This window comes from Drosophila serrata, unplaced genomic scaffold, assembly GCF_035046125.1.
Source record: "Drosophila serrata isolate PLE 108 unplaced genomic scaffold, ASM3504612v1 contig_323, whole genome shotgun sequence".
Taxonomy (NCBI): Eukaryota; Metazoa; Arthropoda; class Insecta; order Diptera; family Drosophilidae; genus Drosophila; species Drosophila serrata.
In genome coordinates this window covers 243,367-262,509 of record NW_028257221.1, presented here as the reverse complement: position 1 = coordinate 262,509, position 19,143 = coordinate 243,367, and positions in this window count along the sequence as shown.

The following is a 19,143-nucleotide window of genomic DNA, read 5'->3' as shown; positions in this document are numbered from 1 at the left end:
TGCTGGAATTGTAGAAAGGAAGGGCACCGGTATCACGATAGTGAGGAAAGACGGAAAATATTCTGTTATGGTTGCGGTACCCCTAATTCTTACAAGCCGTCCTGCCACAAATGCCAAATAACGTGAAGTTCAACACACGACCCCGACAACAGCCGTGTGTTCTCCGAAACAAGCCAGCGAATTCCGATGTCAGTCAGCAATGAATACAAGCTTAGAGGAGGCAGCTACTGATGCAACAGTTTTTTGGCATCAGCAAATACAGCACAGACAATTACCGGACTCATCAATAAACCCAGTTAGGACTGGTTCTCGAAATGCAAAAAGAATGAGAGACTTTTGGCGAGCGGCTGAAACGATAAATACGATCAGATACAAAAACATGGATAGACGGCCATACGCAGAGGTTCAAATTCTAGGCAGATTGGTGCTCGGCCTTTTAGATACTGGTGCATCCATGAGTGCCGTCGGTGGGAACTTGGCCAACCAAATTATTAAACAGAGAATGGCGTTCAAAAGGGTGGCCACTACAGTTAATACAGCCGATGGCCAACAGGAAAAAGTGGTAGGCCGATTAAATACTCCAATTCAGTATGAGGGAAAGATACTTGAGCTTGATTTATATTTATTCCTTCTCTGAGTCAGGACCTGTATTTGGGTATTGACTTTTGGACCAATTTCGCACTTTTTCCCCCTGAAATGAGTATTGATGAATTAAGTAGCGATGCCCATATTTTTTCTGACATCCAGCAGTCTAAATTGTAGTCAGTCATTAAGCAGTTTCCATCGTTTGCGGTTTTAGGTCTGGGAAAACGAGCATGCTTTTTCATTCTATCGATGTTGGAGATGCCAAGTCTGTGAAACAGAGACATTTTCCAGTTTCGCCAGCTGTGAAAAAGTTGCTATACGAAGAAGTCAATCGTATGATTCAGCTTGGCGTAATTGAGGAATCGGACAGTTCTTGGTCTTCGCCCGTTGTCTTGGTACAGAAGCCAGGAAAGGTACGACTCTGCCTCGATAGCAGGAAGGTAAACACCGTAACTAAGAAAGATGCGTACCCTTTGTTACAAATTGATGCCATATTAAGTCGTCTTCCCAAATCAAATTTTATTTCAAGTCTGGATCTGAAGGACGCCTATTGGCAAATCCCATTAGATCCGCAGTCGCGTTCACGATTCCTGGCAAACCTTTCGGTTTAACGAATGCTTCGCAGACAATGGCCAGGTTGATGGATAAGGTGATACCCGCAGAACTCAGAAATGAAGTCTTTGTGTATTTAGATGATCTCTTGATTGTCTCAGATAGTTTTGAGGGTCATCTAAAGGTTTTAGAAACAGTGTCCAGCCGCATAAGGGCCGCTGGATTAACTTTGAATGTGGAGAAGAGCAAATTTTGCATGAAAAGCGGGCCATATTGTGGGCGAGGGAGTAGTTCGAACTGACCCCGAAAAAATATCTGCAATGACGGATTTTTCACTGCCACGATCTTTGAAGGCACTGAGAAGATTTCTCGGAATGGTCGGATGGTACCGGAAATTCATTAGTAATTTTGCAGCTCTATCAGCTCCTTTGACAGACCTCTTAAAGCCTAGGCAGAAGTTTATAATGACTCCGGAAGGGGAAGAAGCATTTACGAAGTTAAAGGAGAAGCTTTCCTCTGTTCCAGTGCTTTGTAGCCCGCATTTTAGTAAACCATTTTACATTCATTGCGATGCTAGCAACTCCAGCGTGGGAGGAGTTTTGGTTCAGAAAGCTGAGAGTGGTGAAGAATGCCCGATAGCATTTGTTTCAAAAAAGTTAAACAAGGCTCAAAAGTCGTACACGGTTAGCGAAAAAGAATGTTTAGCGGCAATTATTTGCATGAAACGATTTCGAGCTTATGTGGAGGGCCATGACTTCACAGTCGTCACGGATCATGCGTCCCTCAAATGGCTGATGTCCCAATCGGATTTGAACTCCAGGATTGGTCGGTGGGCGTTGAAACTTCAAGGATTCACTTTCAAAATTGAGCATCGAAGTGGTAAGCTGAACATAGTCCCTGACGCGTTATCCCGAGTCAATGAGGAAGAGATAGCGGCCGTAGATGCGAGTCATGGATTATTAGTTGATTTGGAATCTGCACATTTTCTTGATCCTGGCTATATAGAGTTGATCAAAAGGGTTGATGCTAACGCTAGCAGTCTGCCATATTTAAAGATAGCGGACGGATTTCTCTATAGGAAGACAGAGCATTTAACAGGAGATCCTATGCATGACAGTTTTTGTTGGAAACTATGGATTCCTGCGGGCTTGGTGCCCGAAGTTCTAAAAAAGGCTCATGATGATCCTTTAGCGTCACATGGAGGTGTCCATAAAACTCTAGAGAGATTAAGGAGGTACTATTCTTGGCCAAGACTGGTGAAGGATGTGAAGGAATATATTCAGGCGTGCGACATCTGTAAGCTGACCAAGGCTGCCAATAGAACTTTAAGACCACCTTTGGGAGTAGCACCAGAGTCCGCGAGGCCTTTCCAAAAACTTTACGTAGATTTTTTGGGCAAGTATCCTAGGTCAAGAAGTTTAAATGTGACCATATTTATCGTGCTAGATCACTACAGCAAGTTCGTTTTTTTGAAGGCGGTGAAGAAATTGACAGCGGTCGTTGTTGTGAAATATATGCAGGATGATTTATTCCATACTTTTGGGGTCCCAGAGACCATTGTTTTAGATAAGGGATCTCAATTTAAATCAGAATTGTTCCAAAAGCTGTTGAGGGAGTACAAAATTTTACAAACTTTTACTGCCGTTTACTCGCCACAAGCTAATGCATCCGAGAAGGTAAATCGATCGGTAATAGCTCCCATACGATCGTATGTACGCAGCGACCAGAAAGATTGGGACGAGCAGCTAAGCAGCATCTGCTCTCAGATCAGCGGTTGACTCTAGTTTAGGCACTTCACCCTATTATATGATTTTCGGGCAGCATTTCATCTCATCTGGTGCAACATATAAGGTGTTGAAAGCTCTTAGTTTTCTCGAAGATAGGTCTTTGGCATTCACGAAAGAGGATTCTTTAGAACTTGCACGCAGCAAAGCATCGGAGATAATAAAAAACCAATTCGAAAAGAATGAAAGAAGATATAATCTGCGATCGAAGGAAGTATCTTTTAGTAAAGACCAAGAAGTTTATCGAAGAAACTTTAAGCAGAGCAATTTCGCAATTTCATAAAAACTAGAGTAAGAGATAAGAATGGACAAGTTTACTATGATCTTGAAGATTTGCAGGGGCGTTACGTAGGCCGATTCCATGCCAAGGATATAAAGCAGTAGCCTCGCAAGCTGTTTTATCAGTCTTGGAGTGTTGATCCACAAGCCTGATCTTGCTACAGGGGTTTTTTGTAGCGCTTGCTCGCTATAAGATTCTTTTATTAGCGCCATCTGTTGATCGATCATATGTCGAACGGCGGCTTTGCCAGTGTAGCAAGCGTAGGTCGGCTAGGGCACAAAAGATCGGGTGAGAGAGCAACAGAGGCATTTGTCAACGGTCTCCCCGTTTCCCCCACTTTCACATTGGGTTACCGCCACTTTTCCGGCGTCATCTTCCAGCATTCCATTTTTGACTGCTGAAGTGCAGTGACTCCTATGTTTTGCGACTGGCGACAGATTTTCGAGAAAAGTATTCGCGAGTGTTCAAAGTGCCGAGAATCCAATTTTGGTTATTGGCCACTGAGCCGCGAATAGAAAGGTGAGCGTACAGAAAAGGGAGAAGCATAGGCAGCGTGAATTTATTTAAGAACTAGCTGTACCCTGCCACGTTTCTCTGTGGCATATTGTGGTTAAGAGGGCACTTCTGAATACATCAAGGTTATGGCAAAAGCATCTTCCTGGCATAAGGTGAAGAAGGCAGTCAGAGTTGTCGTAGGCGGATTCAGGACTCTTTCTTGCACATTTAGTTTTATGAAATAGACACGTTGACCATTCTCCAAATTGAACTCTCCAAGTGAACTACAGCTGGATACCGTTCATGAATTGGAAACGAAAAAATTCGCCATGCAGCCTCGTTGCTGCTTATGTATCTTCCAGCCTGGTATTGAGAGATTTCATCGACAACTCGTACTGCATTGCTGTCACCATTTTCTGCCTGAACACCAAAAACTGCCATATCGCTGCCTTTATTCACGTACTTGCAGTTATATTTATGATTTTGACAATAGTGGTGAGTATGGAACCACCCAACGATTGTCTACCTCAATATCACCAATTCTTATGTTTAAAGTTGCCGAAGTCCCTCCATCTTCAGTTGACCGTCTCCTATACAGAGGATATCCATCGTCCCCTCTTACGGTGTTGGCTGTAAATGCTCGAGGATATTGCTTGGAACACTTCCCGTCTACCATTCATGGTGAACATGGGTTGAGGGTACCACATGGGCTATGGATCATGTTCTTGATGACAACTGCATGCAAATCCGTATCAACCTCTGCCCGTGGAATCTCAGCGCATATCACATCGTCAATTTCGTCTGGAGTAATTTTATCATACAGCCAAATCAGTATGTGCGGCAATCCTCTCTTCTGCCATTCTACTGAATACATCCAGCACCGCACAGATCAAACAACTCCATGTTTCACAATGAAATCCATCAGTGACTTGAGCTTTTGTCTGAAAACACGGGCTATGATGTCATGCCTATCCCTATGTGATTGTCCAGGAAATAACAGCAGCACTATCTCGTCCCAAGCTGGATTGCATGTGAAGGTGATAAATAAATCTGGACGACCGTAGCAACGAACATATGCCATGGCATCTTGAGCATATTCCTGCATGTGGCGTGGACTACCTATGTATGAGGATGGCAAAATCGTGAGCTTTCCAACGTTGTTTGTATTACGGTCATTCATCACAGCATCCCGCAAATGGATATATTCCTCGGACCGAAGTTTCGTCTGATTCAAGGAGCCTGACAGTATATGCAGACCTGATGCATCCGGCCAATAACGACATTGCGATTCGAGCTGAAATCAGCAGTTGGATTATATCTTAATGCAAGACGATTGTATTGCAGGTTTTAATCTGCTGCAAGCTGTAAACGCGCTTCAGCTACCCTTGCCCTGTCGCGTTCATTATTTTGAGAGAGCCTATCTGCTCGTCTTTCTGTTGATTCCTCGTTGTGCATCTGCATTGCTTTCAGCCGCTCAGTCTCTCGGATGGAGGCCCGTTCTTCGTCAGTCATATTCGTAATCTTACGTCTTTTTGCTTCTGTATTGCGAGTACAACGACCCAATCTCGACTTCTTGGGTGGCATGACTTCGTTTCTTACTGAACCTGAACGAAAAAATAAAATTTGTATCTCTAATTTCTTCTTTCAATATGTTTTTAATGTTTGACAGGAAATGCTTTGATTCAGCTGGCTGCCTTTAGAGGGCGCAGAAGTAGAGGCACGTGGAAACGCTAAAAAAAGTGATATATTCGCAAATGCAGATAAGCTATCAACATCAAAAGTAGACAATAACCGAGCTGGAACCTCAACGCATGTTGTGTAAAAATTTGGGCTTAAACGGTTCAGAACTTTTCAAGTCTATGAAGGATGTAGACACGAACAGAGCATTTTTATATATATAGATTTTAAAGGCTGCAGTTTGTACCGCTCGAAGGCCCGAGGAGAGGACAGGGGCAGGCTAGTAAACGACACCGGCGCAGCTTCTTGGGTCTTTTAAGCGTCTGGAGCTAAATTCTTGGAGGAGGACTTCCCCGTCGCCCCGCTCAGCAGAGCTGGGGAAAATATTCTTTTTTTAAAGAAGAATAATTAATCGCCGAATGCTGTAGAACGACCTTTGTCCCCTTTTGCGAACAGCTCTAGAGAGCACCACTAAGAAGCGAATTCGTTAGCAGTCGTACGAGCTTTTATGGCAGAGTCGGCGTAGGCGTAGATTTCGGCAAAGCACTGCAATCAAATTAATGTAATTTGTTTTGGCGTTTTGAACTCGCCGCCGCGATGCGATCCCGGCCAAAGTATGTTTAATTTGAGCCCCATGCCTTATCGCGACGAATTAGTGTGAAAAAAGGGAATTTTTGAGCCCCAATTTGTGCTAGTATTAGCAGAGAAAAGAAATGGAAAAATTACTGTAAGAGAAAATATAAATTTTAAATTAGGTTAATTTTGCGGAAAACTTGCGGAAAAAAAATAATGGAGAATTAACCTATGTATATGTAAAGATCAATGTGCGGCAAAGAGGAATATTAATTCGTTGCATTCCTGTAAAAATTAGTGGAAAAAAATCAAGTTAGATAGCGCGGGCCAAATGCGTCGTTTTCTTGTAGTTTTCCCCGATCTTCGTATTCTCTTTTAGGGTGTCCCTTTTGGATGTGAATGTCTTTTTTTTTGCATGAGTCATTTCCTCCCACTTTTCAGATGGCTTCCGAGGAAAGCGCTGTCATCGGTGGAGTTAAGAAAATTGTGAGTGTTGCGGTGAAAATTTAAATAATTTCGAGTAAAAAAGGAAACAAGTTGAAAAAAAAGAGAATATTCCAAATCATGAGCCGTTAATGAAAAGGAAGAAGCGAAAATTTAATCAAATCAACGGAGGAAAACGAAGAGGGAAGGGGAAAAGAAGAGAACGCCGATACATAAGGCGATTGCGCTCAAGGCTATTTATGCTGAGAGCTTTTATGCTTCTCCTTATCTAATTGTTGTTTTTGTTATTGCAACATGTATGTTGAATTTCAGTCAGCGTAAATAATATTTTCCTTCAACTTGCCTTAAATTAATTTGCCATTATTCCTTATTAATGTCCGGAAGCGAGTTAATGACCGTATACCTATTTATTACTTGTATATTAAGTTTTACATTTTCTATTTTAAGTAATGAATTTATATTTTTCTAGTTTTAAATAAAATTATTATAATGTTTTAAAATGTCGAGAATTAACCGCAGCTAGCATGCCTTGTAATGTAGGGTAGCACTTGTGAAAGGGGTCGCTCAAGCTATGTATATAGCGCTGAGGATGGGAGCGACCATAGGAAGTGTGGGCAAACTAGAGCCTCCAGGACCCCAGGAGTGCTGAAGAGGGACAAGTAAGCCGAAGAGAGTTCAAGTTTTTCTCAACTTTTTTTTATGTGTTGTCTGCTTTTCTGTCCCCGTATAAGCTTGTTGTTGGACGCATTCATTTCTGTTTAAAATTATGGAAAGGCAACCCGAGATCCGAGCAAGACCATCACTCCCGTAGCCGACGAGCCGAAGCCGGAAAAATATCTTGCGTGCACTCCGATCTCGAGCTAACAACTTGCCTGTAACATTCATTTTGAGTGTAGCAATTCGTTACAAGACATCCACCAAGAAAGAAAACGTTTTCAAGGTTTACTTTCTGACGGCTACCAAGAGAGATAACGGTTATTTTTAGGAGCTTTCAGTGAGACACCTAAGAGAAAGAACGGTTGTTTTGGGACCATTCACTCAGTTATCTAACCGAAAACACGGTTAATTTGGGGGCCTTCATTTAGCCACCATGAGAGGTATTTGTTTTTGGGGAATGTTTAAGACACCTACCAAAGAGAAAAAAACTGTTGTTTTGCTAAAGGGAGAGAAATGTTGATTTGTGGAACTTTCCATCAGTCGTCAAAGCGAAAAAACGTTTAATTGGGGGGCCTTGCAGTCATCCACAGCTTTGACACACAGCACATTTGACAGCCAACAAGAGGAGAACGGTTTTCGTTGTGATTTTAAGGGGACCAATTAGCCAGGAAAAACAAGAGAGAACGGCTTTAAGGGGACATTTTAGGCAGCTACCAGACAGCCGCCAAAAAGAAAGCGTTTTAAGGCGATTTTTTAGTTAGGCACCAAAAGAGATAACAGTTGTTGGGAAGACCTTTCAGTCAGCCACCAGAGAGAGTGAACGGTTTTTGGGGGACCAATAAATCAGCTACCAATAGAGAGCACGATTGTTCGCGCGATCTTTCAGTCAGTCACCAAAGAGAAAGAACGGTTGTTTTGGGGACCTTTCAGTCAGTCGCCAAAAAGAGGTAAAGGTTTTTGGGGGACCTTGCAGTCAGCCACCTGCAGAGAAAACGAATTTTGGGGAACCTTTCAGTCACTAACCAAAGTGAAAGAAATGTTGTTTTGGGGACCTTTAACTTAGATGCCATAGGGAGAGAACGGTTGTTTCGTGGACCTTTCAGTCAGTCGTCAAAGCGAAAAAATGTGCCTTTCAGTCATCCACTAAGAGAGAAAACGGTTTTAATGTGTCCTTTTAGACCAACACCAAGAGAGGGATTTGATTTCGTGGTGATATTAAGGGGACCAATTAGCCAGCAAAAACGAGAGAGAACGGTTGTTTGTTGGAACGCCAAGGCAAAACACCGAATAATTGGGGGCCTTTGAGTCAGCTTCCAAGAGAGAGAACGGTTGTTTGGGGCACCTTTCAGTCACTAACCAAAGAGCAAGAACGGTAGTTTTGGGAACCTTTCACTCAGTTGCCAAAGGCACGGAACTGTTGATTTGGCGAACTTTCCAGCAGTCGTCAAAGGGAAAAAACGTTTAATTGTGCAATCCTTTAGCCATCCACCAAGAAAGAATACGGTTTAATAGTATCGTTTTAGACAGCTACAAAGAGAGAGACCGGTTTTCGTGGTGATTCTAAGGGGACCAATGAGCCACCCAAAACGAAAGAGTACAGTTGTTTGGTTGACCTTTCAGTCAGCCGGCACAGACCGAAAATGATTAATTGGGGCACCTTTTAGTTAGCCACCATGATAGCGAACATTTTTTGGTAACCTTTCACTTAGCTTCCAATAAGAAGGAACGGTTGTTTGGGGATCTTTCACTCAGTTGCCAAAGAAGAGAACGGTTGTTTGGAGGACTTTTCAGTCAGTCCCCAAAGAGAGATAACGGTTTTTGGCGGACTTGTTAGACATCTACCTAGAGAAAAAACGGTTTCTGGAAGACCTATTTGTTTGTTTGTAGAGAACAGTTTTAAGGGGACCTTTTGGTTTGCCACCAACATAGAGAAGAATAATTAATCGCCGAATGCTGTAGAACGACCTTTGTCCACTTTTGCGAACAGCTCTAGAGAGCACCACTAAGAAGCGAATTCGTTAGCAGTCGTACGAGCTTTTATGGCAGAGTCGGCGTAGGCGTAGATTTCGGCAAAGCACTGCAATCAAATTAATGTAATTTGTTTTGGCGTTTTGAACTCGCCGCCGCGATGCGATCCCGGCCAAAGTATGTTTAATTTGAGCCCCATGCCTTATCGTGACGAATTAGTGTGAAAAAAGGGAATTTTTGAGCCCCAATTTGTGCTAGTATTAGCAGAGAAAAGAAATGGAAAAATTACTGTAAGAGAAAATATAAATTTTAAATTAGGTTAATTTGCGGAAAACTTGCGGAAAAAAAATAATGGAGAATTAACCTATGTATATGTAAAGATCAATGTGCGGCAAAGAGGAATATTAATTCGTTGCATTCCTGTAAAAATTAGTGGAAAAAAATCAAGTTAGATAGCGCGGGCCAAATGCGTCGTTTTCTTGTAGTTTTCCCCGATCTTCGTATTCTCTTTTAGGGTGTCCCTTTTGGATGTGAATGTCTTTTTTTTTGCATGAGTCATTTCCTCCCACTTTTCAGATGGCTTCCGAGGAAAGCGCTGTCATCGGTGGAGTTAAGAAAATTGTGAGTGTTGCGGTGAAAATTTAAATAATTTCGAGTAAAAAAGGAAACAAGTTGAAAAAAAAGAGAATATCCCAAATCATGAGCCGTTAATGAAAAGGAAGAAGCGAAAATTTAATCAAATCAACGGAGGAAAACGAAGAGGGAAGGGGAAAAGAAGAGAACGCCGATACATAAGGCGATTGCGCTCAAGGCTATTTATGCTGAGAGCTTTTATGCTTCTCCTTATCTAATTGTTGTTTTTGTTATTGCAACATGTATGTTGAATTTCAGTCAGCGTAAATAATATTTTCCTTCAACTTGCCTTAAATTAATTTGCCATTATTCCTTATTAATGTCCGAAAGCGAGTTAATGACCGTATACCTATTTATTACTTGTATATTAAGTTTTACATTTTCGATTTTAAGTAATGAATTTATATTTTTCTAGTTTTAAATAAAATTATTATAATGTTTTAAAATGTCGAGAATTAACCGCAGCTAGCATGCCTTGTAATGTAGGGTAGCACTTGTGAAAGGGGTCGCTCAAGCTATGTATATAGCGCTGAGGATGGGAGCGACCATAGGAAGTGTGGGCAAACTAGAGCCTCCAGGACCCCAGGAGTGCTGAAGAGGGACAAGTAAGCCGAAGAGAGTTCAAGTTTTTCTCAACTTTTTTTTATGTGTTGTCTGCTTTTCTGTCCCCGTATAAGCTTGTTGTTGGACGCATTCATTTCTGTTTAAAATTATGGAAAGGCAACCCGAGATCCGAGCAAGACCATCACTCCCGTAGCCGACGAGCCGAAGCCGGAAAAATATCTTGCGTGCACTCCGATCTCGAGCTAACAACTTGCCTGTAACATTCATTTTGAGTGTAGCAATTCGTTACAAGACATCCACCAAGAAAGAAAACGTTTTCAAGGTTTACTTTCTGACGGCTACCAAGAGAGATAACGGTTATTTTTAGGAGCTTTCAGTGAGACACCTAAGAGAAAGAACGGTTGTTTTGGGACCATTCTTGGGACCAATCTTGGACTCGGCGTCTCAGATAAATTTCATAACGTCTCGTCTAGCGAATCAACTTAATTTGAATTGTCGAAAGTCGCATACCCTAGTCGCTGGGATTGGGGAATCCTCTCTGAATTCCGATACGGCAGTCGACATTGTAGCGCAATCCCAGAATGCAAGCTATCGTGCCTCATTCTCCGCGGTTGTGACTGACAGTATCGCTGATTATCAGCCACATTTCAACATAAATGCCACATCATGGAAAATTCCGGAAAATATATCGCTCGCTCACTTCAATCAATCAGATCGAACAGATCTTATAATTGGTGCTGGACTCTTCTTTAAAATAATGGCTACGGGACAAATTCATTTGGGTAGCGCGTTGCCAACCCTTCAGAACACCAAACTTGGTTGGATCGTGTCTGAAGGGCTGCCGAGTGCGTCAACTCCTCAGTCTGTCTCAGCTGCCGTCGTCAAGGATCCTACGAATCATTTTGATGGTGACACACTTGCTGTCGTAGGAAAGCCAGCTGCCTTCTGGAAAAGTTGTTGGCCAATTGGAGGCCACAAAATCGCCAAGCTAGCCGTTCTGCCCCACGATGCCGATGAAGTTGAAACAGTACCTCTTCCAACGGGGGGAGTATGTTCGGAGCAGACCGCTAGCGCCTAATTGTGCGCGCATGGGTGTATGGCTGCACCTGCTGCGCTCTTAACTTCTCTTTGCTTATCTATTTCTCTCTCTCTTCTTTTTCTGTCGCCTTATCTATGCTAAGCTACATTTTAAGATTATATATGTTGAAGTCAATAATTCGGTCGGTAGTTGCAGCTCCGACCAGAGAAGTGAACGAAAATATACACAGCATTTAATTAACCTATTCGTGCGTTGTAATTATTGCTTAAGGGTGGCAAATTCGTTGTCTTCCCCATAAACAATAATGATAGGAAAATTTTTCTAAATTCAAGGTTAATTTTTCTTGTTTTAAGAAACAATGGATTTACATTAGGGCAAGTAATCATTAAAATAGAGGAATATAAAATATATATATTTATATTAAAAAACAATGAAGTAATACCTGCTTTCATTTTATTCACCTATACATATTATATTTTCAGTTTTACATTCACAGATTTGCATTTTTGCTCCACATATAACGATCGTTTGTATGGCACCTATGTATGTGATATAGTCGTCCGATTTTCATAAAATTTGACACAAAATTTAAGATTGATATAAAATGGCTATATCTCAAATTTAATGAAAATCTGTTGAAAACTGAAAATGTTATACTTTTTAATTGAATTAAGTTCTCGACCGTTCCTATGGGACCTATATGATATAGTCGTTCAATTTTCATACAATTTTACACAAAATTGTAGAATAATATGAAATGGCTATATCTTAAATTTGATTAAGTTATCTTGAAAACTAAAAATGTTATCGCCACCGCGATTGTCAGTCTTCCGACAACAGCCACCGCCATTCTCATTCCTCTCAAATTTCTCGATCGTTCCTATGGGAGCTATATGATATATTAGTCCGATTTTCATAAAATTTTACACAAAATTGTAGAATAATATGAAATGGCTATATCTCAAACTTAATCAAATTCTGTTGAAAACTAAAAATGTTATACTTTTTCTTGTAGCTATATGATATTATCGTCCGATCCCGTTCCGACATATATACGAGTGAGAGTATATAGAAGACTAAATGCAAAGTTTCATTGAGAAAGCTTCAAAACTGAGAGACTAGTTTGCGTAGAAACGAACAGACGGACAGACAAAGAGACGGACAGACGGACATGGCTAGATCGACTCGGCTGTTAATCCTGATCAAGAATATATATACTTAATATAGTCGGAGGTGCCTCCTTCATTGCGTTGCAAACTTCTGACTGAAATTATAATACCCTGCAAGGGTATAAAAATTGTGTTTATGGTGGCTTGTCTTGATTTTATGGTGTCTCCCTAAATTTATAATAACTTTTTCCTAAGTCTAGAAAGTTTTTTTAGTTTAAGGGCGAATACGTTTTAGAATGATTGTTCTTAAATCTAGAAAAATATTTCTATTGGTCTAAGATCAATAAAAGCTAATCCTAAGAATGAGGCACCTTAAATACAGAAAATAGTTCCTCTGGAGACCAAGGAAAAGGTTCACCCTTAAATTGTTTCAAATGTGCTTTACAAAGAAAAGTACAATGCAAGAACATGTCGTAGAATACCTTTAATTTCTAGTGTAAATAGAAAATAGCCTGGATCGGAATCTTTTTGGGATATGCCACGATACAATTGCGAAGGTAGTCATTTCGGCAGTCAAAGCAGTCGGGTTAATCAACACATTCTATTGTTGTCCCGCTCGCACTTACTAGGTTGAGCCCCTCTCACTCGCACTCTTTGCTATGATTGAAGAGGTACAAATATTTTCCGACGAATTTACCTTTTATAATTGTATCATGGGATATGCAATCTTAGAGTGATGAGTCAAAATTTAAAATTATTGGTTCGGATGGCTTTTAAAAAGTATGGAGAAAACCTAATAATCAACCCTTAAATGAAACAAAAATTTTTAAAAGAAATTTCATTAAATTAACAAATTAAAAAATAAATTAAGGATTTGAACACGCGCTACCCTTTCTGGAAGGCGGATGCTCTAACCCCTGACTCACGCGCCACCATCGCCTAACGACGACTAAGACAAATATCAAGCAAGCAAAAAACTAAATGTCCTGAAGGGATTGCAAGTTTTTTTCCTCTCACATGCGATATGCACATGTGTGTATATCGCCGATGCAATTTTAGTTGTCTGTGTGGCACGATGTGTAAGCGGCCGGACTGTTAAACATTAAGACGTTGGTTCAATCCCTAGTCGGTGGTAGAATATTCTGAAAAAGTTTGTGAGTATGGTTCAAACTGATTTACTACAATTTTAATGTAACACATAAAAAAAATCAGTTTGTAAAAATGTGGAAGCTTCATACATATTATTTTTTGCAACCGATATTTTTATCTGAATTTTATGCATACCGCTTAAGATGAATTTGATCATGAGCAACATTGAGCTCTCAGGGGGAATTTGACCATGAGTCGACGTCGGCATCATGAATTACCCCGCTCACGCATGAATAAAAGAGAATGGTAACTTTACATAAACGGTGGGTCCTACCCACCAAATAGGTTCGCATGAAAGTCGGCAAGAATTTGGCTAAAAAATCCGTCTGGGGAGTGTCACTCAGTTCGGTTCTGTTACCTTTAAGTTGCAGTTTGAGGCCTTACTTTCACTCGGCTGGCGCCATCTAGAAGCGACTTTTAGCTACCTAATTTTTCGGAGTGACAGAGGCAACGAGGCTATGTATATTTTCTCCTGATAAGCGTTCGACAGAAAACCGAGAAGGGTTCAACGGGTTTCTTAATTTCACTGTCCTCAAAAGAAGCCGTTATCAGGATGGGCAGAATTAATTTAAGGTTGGTTGCCGCCGTCTAATTAGGGTTTTGGGCGAAATTTTTTTTTGCGTCACTCCAGATGGGGCAGACGCTAGGAGCTGCTCGATCGTCATAGCTCGGCAGATCTCTCTCCGCCAAAATATGGATCGATGCAGATAAACAAACAAATTAATTTATCTTAGTGTGAAAATGCTCTTGGGCCCTAATGTTCGCTCTTCAAAAATCAAAAGATCAATCCTCGTCTTACATTGGTGCTGATTTCTTTTCTCTTCCCTCAGTGGGCCTTAGTCTTCTTATGTAATCAAAACGAATAGATCGATGTCGATATCGAGAACTAGCCAATTGCGCCGTACATCGGGCTTGAGCTAGGAGATGCCAAGAAACAAAAAATTGTTGTTATTTACTGTAAGTTTTTTTATATGAGCCAAAATTTTAGCGAATGCGATGCCGGCGATCAAATAAACCGTCGTCACTCCAACTCGCTGAACAATGTGGACCAGCCCTGCAACTGGGTCAGTCCCCGGGAGATCGAGCAGCTGCCATCGTTGAAGCAGGTCAACCTGAAGAAGCTCCAGTAGATAAGCCTTGAAGAGGGCGACACTCTGATGGACCAACTATACCATCTGTCCCAGTTCAACTGCCTCTTCAAGCCTGATTATACCCCAGAGCCCAGCCAGGTCAAGGGTTACATTGTCGGTGAGCGCGGTCAGAAGATCGAGTTCAATCTGAACACCCTTGTCCAGACCGTGAAGCGGCAGCAGCTGAGAAATCAACAAGCGCGAGAAGCACCACCGCCCCTTGCGCCATTGAAAGGAGACTCAGTGCAACCATACTGGTGACGACCAGCTGACGCGGAGCTGACGGGGGCACCAGTAATAATATTAATATAAATAATTTAATTAATAATGTTTTAAACATAATTAACTTACTAAAACAATTTATGTAAAATTGAGCAGAATATTTTCTGCCCAATCAGAAGTGAGGCCCATGAAGCCAAACTAAATTTGGCAGGTTGACATGTAAAGAAAAATTAAAAAATAATGTTTTAAAAATAATTTATTTAATATTATTGTACTATACTCAACTAAAGTGTAGCCCATAAAGCCATGCGACCCACTAGGTAGAGAAGTCTTGCAATCTCATGAATAACAATAGAATAGATAAAATATATAATATAAGTAATGGGTATGCACCATATAATTACACAATTTTTCTACCCGCAATGAGTTTAATTGATACTAAGACCGTAGATTATTAACAAGGTAGAGTCTTCAAGTATTGAACTTGGACTGACTAATACCATTCTAATTATTATAACAGTAATTGTGCGCAAATCTATTCTTCAAAATATACAAGCTGCACAATAAGTGCTTGAAAAAAATTCAAATTCATTGTGACACTTTGTTGCAATGCAAGCACAAGTTCGACACACTCAGACGGCGAGCTCTTTTATGTGAAAAATGTTACCTCCACAGGCTGACAGTCTAATCATGTTGACCAAATTTCTGTAATTTAAGATTGACCCTCAAATTTAGGAGGGAATAAATATCATATCTGCGTACTTTGTCGCTTGCCTCACTGTCCCACTATGGTGGCAATGCAATAGCATATGATCCAAATTACAATTTTATTTTCTAGGCCAAGACAAGCTAATGCAAAATATAATTCAAGTGAAATTTAATCACAAATAAGCAAAGTATGAACAGCATCAAAAGCTCCTCAACAAAGCTAAGGAGTTTCTGGTAGGTTCGCCTGAGTGTTGTAAGGATTTACCTTCACCCCATAATTTTTGTCGCAGCACTCAAAATTATGCATTAAGAAAAGCAAAAGGACAGATGCAGGAGGCCATCTAAATTTTGTTTATAATCTGGACATAAAAGCAGAACCGCTTCGGAGGTAAGAGTCCGATTTAGTTTGCTAAATGCTTCCCGCGCTTGGTTGTATAAATCGATCGGTGTTTGAAATACGGCCGTCGCACAGTAGCTCATTTTATCATTTTACGTTGCAAAAATAAGATAATCATATAATTCAAAAGAAATTAAAATGTAGATGTAGTAGTGAACCCGGCCCATTTTGTTCTGCCTCTAACTAATGTTTTATTTAACTCCGGAGTGATAACAAAATGCAGCTAATTCAAATTTCTATAAAATGTATTTGAATCTCATAAGTTGAGGGCGATACGATAAACTATATGTTTTTCTTTATTTTCCGTAGCAAAAATAAACAAGGAAGACCTGTTTCGAACACGGGAGCATGATATTTCCCACGCTTGTCTTACGATTTATTGATTGTCATCGAAAAATGCAACCAAACTGGGAACTAATCAAATTCGGTTGAACACTGAAAAAGTTATAGTTTTTAATTGTATTAATTTCTTGATCGTTCCAATGGGAATTATATGATATCGTAGACCGATTTTCATAAAATTTTACAAAAAATTTTAGAATAATATAAAATTCCTATATATAAAATTTGATTAATTCTGCTGAAAACTGAAAATGTTATAATTTTTTTTGTAAAAATTTTTCGATCATTGCTAAGACAGCTATATGAAATAGTCGTCCGATCCGGCCCGTTCCGACATATAGACGAGACGGATAGACGCACATAGCTAGATTGATTCGGCTGTCGATCCTGATCAAGAATATATATTCTTTAAGTGGTCGGAGGTGCCACCTTCACTGCGTTGCAAAATTCGGACTGAAATTATAATACCCTCCAAGGGTATAAAGATAACTTGGAAAACCCATTAAATCGAATTTACTTACGAGGAGAGAATGGTGAACAGAGTCAAATGCTTTACTGAAATCAGTATGGTAGGTTACAGTGGTAAGACCCGATACAAGGGCCTCCAATTAGGGCTAAGCTCCTTTTTGATTCACTCCCTCTGTTTGTTATTGGTGATCCTGATCAATATCAGTACCAACCAGAGTCAGTAAGGAAACCTAGGATTGCCGAAACTATCAGCTTTCCTATACTTCTCAGTGACTCCATCTGGTAGGCACCAAATTGGCGAAGTCTGATGTAATTTAGTGCTGGGCAAAAGCAGAGGAGATATTCCGGTGTCTCTTGCTCTGTAGCTTGCTTACAGCTTCTACAGATTGTATTGTATGGCAATCGCATCTTCGTTACGTGCGAACTGTCCCGTTACCCATGTTACTTGTACCTTATTTTTGTCAGCAAGGCATTCTGCATTCTGCCACTAGTCGTGAGTTCGTTTTCATGGCAGCTAGGGATTTTATAGCCGCTTGGCTATCCGAGTAGATTCGAACTCTGTTGCCCCTGAGATCCTGCCTTAAAGAAAGTTCGACTGCTTCCCTTATGGTAAGTAACTCAGCCTGAAAGACCGTTGCTGAGTTAGAGAGATTGAAAGCCTTTTCCGCCCCTATGCCGCAGCTCATTTTTGAGCCATCGGTTTAGAAGGACACCACGTTCTCTACTACTACTTTGCCCCTGCTCCAGTTTTACCTTCATGAGTATGAGGTCGAGAATGCGTTCCCGAAGTTCATCTCCGCGATCATGTAGTCGGTCTTAACGTTTGTATTTATGCCGCTGCTACCAAGAATCTTGCCGTGCCTGGTGCCGTATTCCCTCAAGCAATTGCTTGCAATCAGTCTCACTGCGCTCTGTGCTGCAATGTCCTTCACGAACAGTAATATCGGCATTCTATTTAGGATAACGTTGAGGGCAGCCGCGGGGCATGAGCGCATTGCACCTACTGCCCCCGCACTCGCTGCCCGTTGCATCCGTGTCAGCTTCGTTCTGTTGTAAGCCCTAGTTAGTGCCGGCCACCATACTAGGGCTCCGTATGTTAGAATTGGCCGTACCACTGCAGTGTAGAGCCATAGAATTATCTTTGGGTGCAGTCCCCATTTGTTCCCAAACATTTTCCTGCAGGAGTAGAATGCAATGCTTGCTTTCCTTACTCTTTCTGCAATGTTATCTTTCCATGAGAGCTTCTTATCCAGAATAACTCCTAGATACTTCGCTCGCTCCGATAGTTTTAGCTCCATGCCGCTAATACTGGGCATGTTGAAAGGAGGTATCTTAGTTCTTCGCGTGAAGTTCCGTTTTAGTGGGGTTGATACCTAGTCCGCAGGTTTCTGCCCATTTGTTTAAACGACCTAGCGCACCCGTCATTATTTCGCTAATAACGTCAGGGTATGGTCCTGATACTAGCAGTACTACGTCGTCCGCGTATGCAACTGCTTTGACTCCACCCGTATTGAGATCTGTCAATATGGCGTTCATATTTGTGAGCCAGAGTAGGTGCGATAAAACCCCGCCCTGAGATGTGCCACTTAGTTCGGCCGTGATCGTCCTGCTCTTTAGCATGACCCCGATCCACTCTCTGATGCCTCTCTCAATACCTAACAAGTTGAGGGAGCCCAGGATAGAGTCGGGGTTCACGTTATTGAACGCGCCTTCGATGTCTAGGAAGGCTGCCATCGTGTATTGTTTGTGTTGTAATGTCTTCTCGACATGATGTACAACTACGTGTAGCGCTGTTTCCGTAGATTTCCCTCTGCGATACGCATGCTGTGCATCCGAGAGTTGATGTCCTTCTAGAGACTCTCGGATGTGGACGTCCAGGAGTCTCTCTAGTGTCTTCAGGGTGAAGGAGGTGAGACTTATCGGTCTATAATCCTTTGCTAGGATGTGCCCCCTTCTGCCCGGTTTCGGTATAAAAATGACTTTAGCCTCTCTCCATAGCAGTGGGACGTGCGTCAGTCTTAAACAAGCTTCGTAAATGGCTTTTAGCCATTTGCAAATACTCTCCTTAGCTGATTGTAGCATTGCCGGTATAAAGCCGTCTGGGCCCGGGCTTTTGTACTTATCGAAAGAATCTATTGCCCACTGTATTCGCTCAGTGGTAATGATGTCTTTCGTAGGTGTATCCATTTGAGAGCTCGTTCCCTCCTCGGGTTCCGAGCTCACTCTTAGGCTTCCTGGGAAGTGGGTGTCAACTAGTAGCTCTAGTGACTCCTCAATTGTCGTCGTAGCAGAGCCGTCTGCTCTGTTGATCAGGGTAGGGCTTATGTGCCCCTTAGCGAGAATTTTGCTTACTCTCGCCGTGTCCTT